This window comes from Schistocerca piceifrons, chromosome X (genome assembly GCF_021461385.2).
Source record: "Schistocerca piceifrons isolate TAMUIC-IGC-003096 chromosome X, iqSchPice1.1, whole genome shotgun sequence".
Taxonomy (NCBI): Eukaryota; Metazoa; Arthropoda; class Insecta; order Orthoptera; family Acrididae; genus Schistocerca; species Schistocerca piceifrons.
Genome location: NC_060149.1, coordinates 287217162 through 287225169, shown reverse-complemented (window position 1 = coordinate 287225169; position 8008 = coordinate 287217162). Strand labels below are relative to the sequence as shown.

At 40.6% G+C, this 8008-nt stretch overlaps 1 pseudogene; it reads right to left on the bottom strand.

The window, feature by feature from the left end:
• Window positions 1–640: 640 nt before the first annotated feature.
• Window positions 641–758, bottom strand: LOC124723347 (annotated as a pseudogene).
• Between the last annotated feature and the right edge of the window lie 7250 nt (window positions 759–8008).

Sequence of the window (8008 nt, the reverse complement as noted above, 5' to 3'; positions counted from 1 at the left end):
GCGAGATGATCGAATCTATCGCTAAAAATCATACTGAAATCACTTGTACTATTTTTTGAGAATAGAAGAAAAATCATCACATCCAAAATACTACCACATAATGCAAAAAAATCATCAATGACCGAACAGTTCTCTGCAAGAAAACAATATTCAATATTCTAAACGAAACAATAAAAAATAAAACACAACAACTGGTGTGAACTCCAGATGCAAATAACTCAAACAGCAGAGAAAACTTTAGGATTGGCCAAGAATAAAAAGAAGACATGGTGGAATGAGGAGTGTGAAGAAGCATTAATACAAAGAGCTCAAAAATGAAGATGGAGATGTTCGAATAAAGAGGAAGACCTTGAACAGTTCAGACAACAAAGGAAAGAAATATCAAAAATAATCCGGAAAAACAAAAGAAACTCATTCTCAGCTTATTGAAAAAAAAAAAAACACTCCATCTTCAGGCCACGAGTGGTCTACCGGGACCACCCGACCGCCGTGTCATCCTCGGTGGAGGATGCGGATAGGAGGGGCGTGGGGTCAGCACACCGCTCTCCCGGTCGTACGATGGTATTCCGGTCCGAAGCCGCTACTATTCGGTCGAGTAGCTCCTCAATTGGTATCATGAGGCTGAGTGCAACCCGATAAATGGCAACAGCGCATGACGGCCTGGATGGTCACCCATCCAAGTGCCGACCACGCCCGACAGCGCTTTACTTCGGTGATCTCACGGGAACCGGTGTAAGCACTGCGGCAAGGCCGTTGCCCCTCAGCTTATTGAAATAGAAGAAAATTTCACCAAAAATTATACTAAAATTTTGTACCAAACTTTTGAACACATACGTAAAGGATATCAGGCACCATGTATTTGTTTCAAAGATGAAAATAGAAAAAATGGGATTAAATAACAAAGAAAATTGTGAAATTCTAGCAATTTTTTGGAACTCTCCAGTTCCAACAGCTAAATTAAAATTTCTAGTGACTCCTCAAAATCTAGAGGAAGATTTTCCATCTACAGAGTTAGAAATTTATGAAGCCATCAAAACACTCAAAAACAATAACGCAAGTTGTGAAGGTCAGAACCAAAAATCATAAAGGATCTACAGCTGCTTTTTGAGAACATTTGGAAAACTGAAAAGATTCCAGTTGAATGGAAAACAGCATTAATCCACCCTCTACATAAAAAGGGAGACAAACAAAATGTCAATAGCTACAGAGGAGCCTCACTTTTGCCGTCGGCATACAAAATATCATCAAAAATTCTCCTGAACATAGTGGTAGATACTTGAGACAAGCAACTGGGAGAATATCAGGGTGGTTTTCGAAAGGGAAGATCCTGTGCAGAACAAATTTTTAACTTAAAATCAATAATTCGCCATAGAATGTTAATCAGCAAACCAATAATAGTGTCATTTATTGATTTCAAGAAAGTATTTGAGTTATAGACAGAGAAACAATACATAAGGCCATTAGAGAAATTGGTGTTACATCAAAATTAGCAAATATAATTATTGAAACACTAACAGGTACAACATCTAAAGTCAAATTTATGGGAGAAGTATCTCAGCCATTTGAAATAAAAACTGGTGTTAGACAAGGTGATGGTTTATCACCTTTACTGTTTAATTGTGTTCTAGAAAAAATTGTAAGAATCTGGAATTCGGAATTAAAAAATCACAAAATTGAACCAATAATTCTGGGAAGGAAAACAAATGGAATTAAGGTAAACTGCTTGGCTTTTGCGGATGATTTTGCAATACTTTCAGAAAACCTGACAGACACAGTTATTCAAATAAACCTTCTGGAAAAACTATAAAACAGAACTGGTCTCAAAGTTTCAGTTGAAAAAACAAAATTCATGAGAAATATAAAAAACGCGGTAAAATTCATAGAAACACAAATAGGAAAAATAGGGCGAGTAAATAAATTTAAATAGCTTGGAGAAACTATACAACAGAATGGGCTATAAAAATCTGGAATAGATCTAAGACTAACAAAATCGAAAGAGAATATGGTCTGACCAAAAATATTTACAACAAGAAATGTATATCTGGAAAAACAAAACTAAAACACGACACCACAGTGGTGCAACCAGAATGTTTATATGGATATGAATGCCTAACGATGAACTATAAGATGGACAAACTAGAGGTACTGGAAAGAACGATTATTAGAAAAATAATGGGTGCAATAAAAACTGCAGATGGTTGGAAAATAAGAAGTAATGAGGAGATCTACAAAGATATAGAGAAAATATCTGAAGTAATGGCCAAACGAAGATTAACCATTTTCGGACACCTCTACCGAATGGGTTGAAATAGACTAACAAACCAAATACTCCTATATTTCTGGAAAAAGAAATCGACAATAGCATGGAAAACAGAAGTAAGGAAAGCTCTGGAAAGGAACAACATCAAAGAATCAGAAATAGCAAAAATAAACCGTTTTAAAAATCAAATACTAAATTTGGAAGGCTTTCAAAGCAGGAGAGATAAAAAATCAGGAACAACATGGACAGAAGAAAGGAAGAGACTTCATTGGGAGAAAATGAGGGAATACTGGGAAAATAGGAAACAACAACAAAGGAAGAAGAGGAACTGAAGCTGTCAACGTGATCCTAGTTGGTCAATACGATTGTTTTTTTTTTTGCAACGTTCATCATCATCATCATCATCATCATCATCATCATCATCATTTAAGACTGATTATGCCTTTCAGCGTTCAGTCTGGAGCATAGCCCCCCTTATACAGTTCCTCCATGATCCCCTATTCAGTGTTAACATTGGTGTCTCTTCTGATGTTAAACCTATTCCTTTAAAATCATTCTTAACCGAATCCAGGTACCTTCTCGTCGGTCTGCCCCGACTCCTCCTACCCTCTACAGCTGAATCCATGAGTCTCTTGGGTAACCTTGCTTCTCCCATGCGTGTAACATGACCCCACCATCTAAGCCTGTTCGCCCTGACTGCTACATCTATACAGTTCATTCCCAGTTTTTCTTTGATTTTCTCATTGTGGACACCCTCCTGCCATTGTTCCCATCTACTAGTACCTGCAATCATCCTAGCTACTTTCATATCCGTAACCTCAACCTTGTTGATAAGGTAAACTGAATCCACCCAGCTTTCGCTCCCATACAACTAAGTTGGTCGAAAGATTGAACGGTGCACCGATAACTTAGTCTTGGTACAGACTTCCTTCTTGCAGAAGAGAGTAGATCGTAGCTGAGCACTCACTGCATTAGCTTTGCTACACCTCGCTTCCAGTTCTTTCACTATGTTGCCATCCTGTGAGAATATGCATCCTAAGTACTTGAAACCGTCCACCTGTTCTAACTTTGTTCCTCCTTTTTGGCACTCAATCCGTTTATATTTCTTTCCAACTGACATTACTTTCGTTTTGGAGATGCTAATCTTCATACCATAGTCCTTACATTTCTGATCTAGCTCTGAAATATTACTTTGCAAACTTTCAATCGAATCTGCCATCATAACTAAGTCATCCGCATATGCAAGACTGCTTATTTTGTGTTCACATATCTTAATCTCACCCAGCCAGTCTATTGTTTTCAACATATGATCCATAAATAATATGAACAACAGTGGAGACAGGTTGCAGCCTTGTCTTACCCCTGAAACTACTCTGAACCATGAACTCAATTTACCGTTAACTCTAACTGCTGCCTGACTATCCATGTAAAGACCTTTAATTGCTTGCAACAGTTTGCCTCCTATTCCATAATCTTGTAGAACAGACAATAACTTCCTCCTAGGAACCCGGTCATATGCCTTTTCTAGATCTATAAAGCATAGATACAATTACCTGTTCCACTCATAACACTTCTCCATTATTTGCCGTAAGCTAAAGATCTGGTCCTGACAACCTCTAAGAGGCCTAAACCCACACTGATTTTCATCCAATTGGTCCTCAACTAATACTCGCACTTTCCTTTCAACAATACCTGAGAAGATTTTACCCACAACGCTGATTAAAGAGATACCTCTATAGTTGTTACAATCTTTTCTGTTTCCATGTTTAAAGATTGGTGTGATTACTGCTTTTGTCCAGTCTGATGGAACCTGTCCCGACTCCCAGGCCATTTCAATTATCCTGTATAGCCATTTAAGACCTGACATTCCACTGTATTTGATGAGTTCCGACTTAATTTCATCCACCCCAGCCGCTTTATTGCACTGCAATCTATTGACCATTTTTTCCACTTCCTCAAATGTGATCCTATTTCCATCATCATTCCTATCCCATTCTACCTCGAAATCTGAAACATTACTGATCGCATTTTCACCTACATTGAGCAACTCTTCAAAATATTCCCTACATCTGCCCAAGGCATCCACAGGATTCACCAGCAGTTTTCCTGACCTGTCCAAAATACTTGTCATTTCCTTCTTACCTCCCTTTCGAAGACTGCTAATTACACTCCAGAATGGTTTTCCAGCAGCTTGACCCATAGTCTCCAACCTGTTTCCAAAGTCTTCCCACGATTTCTTCTTGGATGCTGCAATTATCTGTTTGGCTTTGTTTCTTTCTTCAACATAACTTTCTCTGTCTACCTGGGTTCTGGTTTGTAGCCATTTTTGATACGCCTTCTTTTTCCTTTTACAGGCTGCCTTGACTGTATCATTCCACCAAGCTGTTTGCTTCATCCTACTTTTACACACTACTGTTCCAAGACATTCTTTAGCCACTTCTAGTACTGTGTCCCTGTACCTTGTCCATTCCTTTTCCAGTGACTGTAATTGACTACATTCAACTAACTGGTACCTTTTGAGATCGCTGTTATGTACTTGTGCCTGATTTCCTTATCCTGAAGTTTCTCCACTCTTATCCTCCTACAAATGGACCTGACCTCCTGAACATTCGGCCTCACAATCCCAATTTCACTGCAGATTAAATAATGATCAGTGTCATCAAAGAATCCCCTGGATACACGTGTGTCCCTCACAGACTTCCTGAATTCCTGATCTGTTATTATATAGTCAATGACAGATCTGGTTCCCCTGCCTTCCCAAGTATACCGGTGAATGTTCTTATGTTTAAAAAAGGAGTTTGTGATTACTAAGCCCATACTGGCACAGAAATCCAAGAGTTGTTTACCGTTCCTGTTGGCCTCCATATCCTCTCCAAATTTACCCATAACCTTTTCATACCCTTCTGTTCGATTTCCAATCCTGGCGTTAAAATCACCCATGAGCAGAACACTGTCCTTGTCCTTTACTCTAACAACTACATCACTGAGTGCCTCATAAAAACTATCCATCTTATCTTGATCTGTCCCTTCACAATGCGAATATACTGCCACAATCCTAATTTTCTTGCTAGACACTGTCAAATCTATCCACATCAGTCGTTCGTTTACATAACTTATTGCAACTACGCTGGGTTCCATTTCTTTCCTGATGTAAAGCCCTACACCCCATTGTGCTATTCCTGCTTTGACTCCTGACAGGTAGACCTTGTATTCTCCCACTTCCTCTTCTTTTGCAACGTTATGCCTAGATATTTAAATAATATGACTGTGGCAAAAAGCACACTACTAATGCTGTATACAAACATTATGGTACTGTTCTTCCTACTCGTCTGACTTAAATCACATTTTTCTACACTAAGTGCAATCTGCCATTCATCACATCAACTCGAAATTTTATATAATTCATCCCGTATTCTCATACAGTCACTGACTCAACGACGACACTTACCCATGCATTACAGCGTCATCAGCAAACAGTCGTAAATTTCTCTCATCCTGTTCGTCAAATCGTTTATGCATATGGAGAATAAGAGCGATCCTACCAATCTTCTCTGGGGCACTCCTGACGATGCTCTTGTCTCTGATGAACACTCGCTGTCGAAGACAACATACTGGCGTTTTACTCAAGAAGTCTTCGTGCCACTCACGCATCTGGGAACCTGTTCCGCATGCTCGTATCTTAGTTAGCATTGTGCAAAGGGGCACCGTTTCAAATGCTTTTCGGAAATGTAGAAATGTGGAACCTGCCTTTTGTCCTTCATCCTCATTTCGTAGGATATCATACGAGAAAAGGGAAAGCTGAGTTTCGCACTTCGAAGATTTCTAAAACTGTGCTGAAACGTGGACAGAAGCTTTTCCGTCTCAAAGAAATTCATTATATTCGAACTGAGAATGTGTTCAAGAATTCTGCAGTAAGCTGATGTTAAGGATAATGGTCTATAATTTTACTGGTCCGTTCTTTTAGCATCGCACCCAACTGAAGCGCGGGAAGAGTGACTGGTTAAATGTCCCTGTGCATGCAGTAATTAGTCCAATCTTGTCTTCGCAGTCCCTACGGGTGCCCTATGTAGGGACCCGTAGTATATTCTTACTTAATACTGGTTCTTAAAACATTTTATGTAGGCTTTCGTGGGGTAGCTGGAGTCTACTTTCAAGCGTCTGCCAATTCAGGTTTTTCAGCGTTTTCGTGATGCTGTTCCACCGGTCAAATGAACCTGTGACCATTTGTGCTGTCCTTATTTGTGTAAGTTCGAAATATCCTGTTCGTCCTATTTTGAATAGGTCCCACACACTTGATCAGTACTCTAGGAAGGGTCACATAAGTGTTTTGTAAGCAGTTGCCTTTGTAGACTCATTGCATATTCCCAATCTCCTACCGACTTATAGATGTGTACTACCTGTTTTAACTACGGACGAGCTTACGTGATCATTCCATTTCATGACCCTACGAAGTGGTTTTCTTTTTTTAAATCTTATGGGACTTAACTGCTACACACAACTTAACCTAAATTATCCTACGGACAGACACACACATCCATGCCCGAGGGAGAACTCGAACCTCCGCCGGGACCAGAGCCGCACAGTCCATGACTGCAGCGCCCGAGACCGCTCGGCTAATCCCGCGCGGCACGAAGTGTTGCACCCGGGGGTTTACATGAGTTGTGTTTCCAGTTGTGACTCGCTGATATTGTGATTATAGGATGCGTGTTTTCGTTTCGCGAAGTGCACAATTTTACATTTCTAAACATTTAAAGCCATTTGACAAGTACGTGGTTCAAAATGGTTCAAATGGCTCTGAGCACTATGGGACTTAACTTCTGAGGTCATCAGTCCCCGCGAACTTAGAACTACTTAAACCCAACTAACCTAAGGTCATCACACATATCCATGCCCGAGGCAGGATTCGAACCTGCGACCGTAGCGGTCGCGCGGTTCCAGACTGAAGCGCCTAGAACCGCTCGGCCACATCGGCCGGCGACAAGTGTATGCTCCACCTTGAAATCGTATCTACGTGTGACTGAATGTATGTGCAGCTTTTTCAGACAGCTCTTCACGTCTGATAACAGAATTATCTCTTCACAGACAGTGTCCATCTAGCAAGAAATCCTCAATCAGATCACAGACTTGCTCTGATAGTCGAAATGAATGCACTTTCATCAGCAAGTATTGATGTTGTGCCAAGTCAAATGGTATTCTGAAATAAAGAAATTCTGCACCCACTAGATTTCATTTTGAGACAGACCTTTCCAGATGATATGTGAGAAAAGAGCGAGTTGGGTTTCACGTGAAGGTCTTTGCAAATCCACGCTAACTGGTATGGAGGAGGTCAATCTGAGATACGTCTGATCTCTGAATATGTTCCACTATTCTACAACTGATGTAATTGATACTGGACGGTTTTGTGGATCAATCCTTGTAGACAGTTGTGACCCATGTAGTAAGCACACCAGACAAAATATTAGTGATTCCAATACAATATCACAGGGGTCGCTTTGGAGCACGATAGGTGGTGTGGAGCAGGTCCCAGGTGGTCGTGTGACCCTCCACCTCTGAATAAATTACGACAGTGAAGTGACGTGCATGTGTTAGTCTGTTGGCTGGAACCAGTACAGTGAGACCGGTCGACTTGTGCAAATGATAGAAGGACAGAAAGAAGCTCTCGTGTTAGGACGTGCCCATACCACACCATGAATGAAGTCCGCCTCCGTAGCGTAGCGGTAGCGTTACCGCCTACCACGCCAAGGGGCC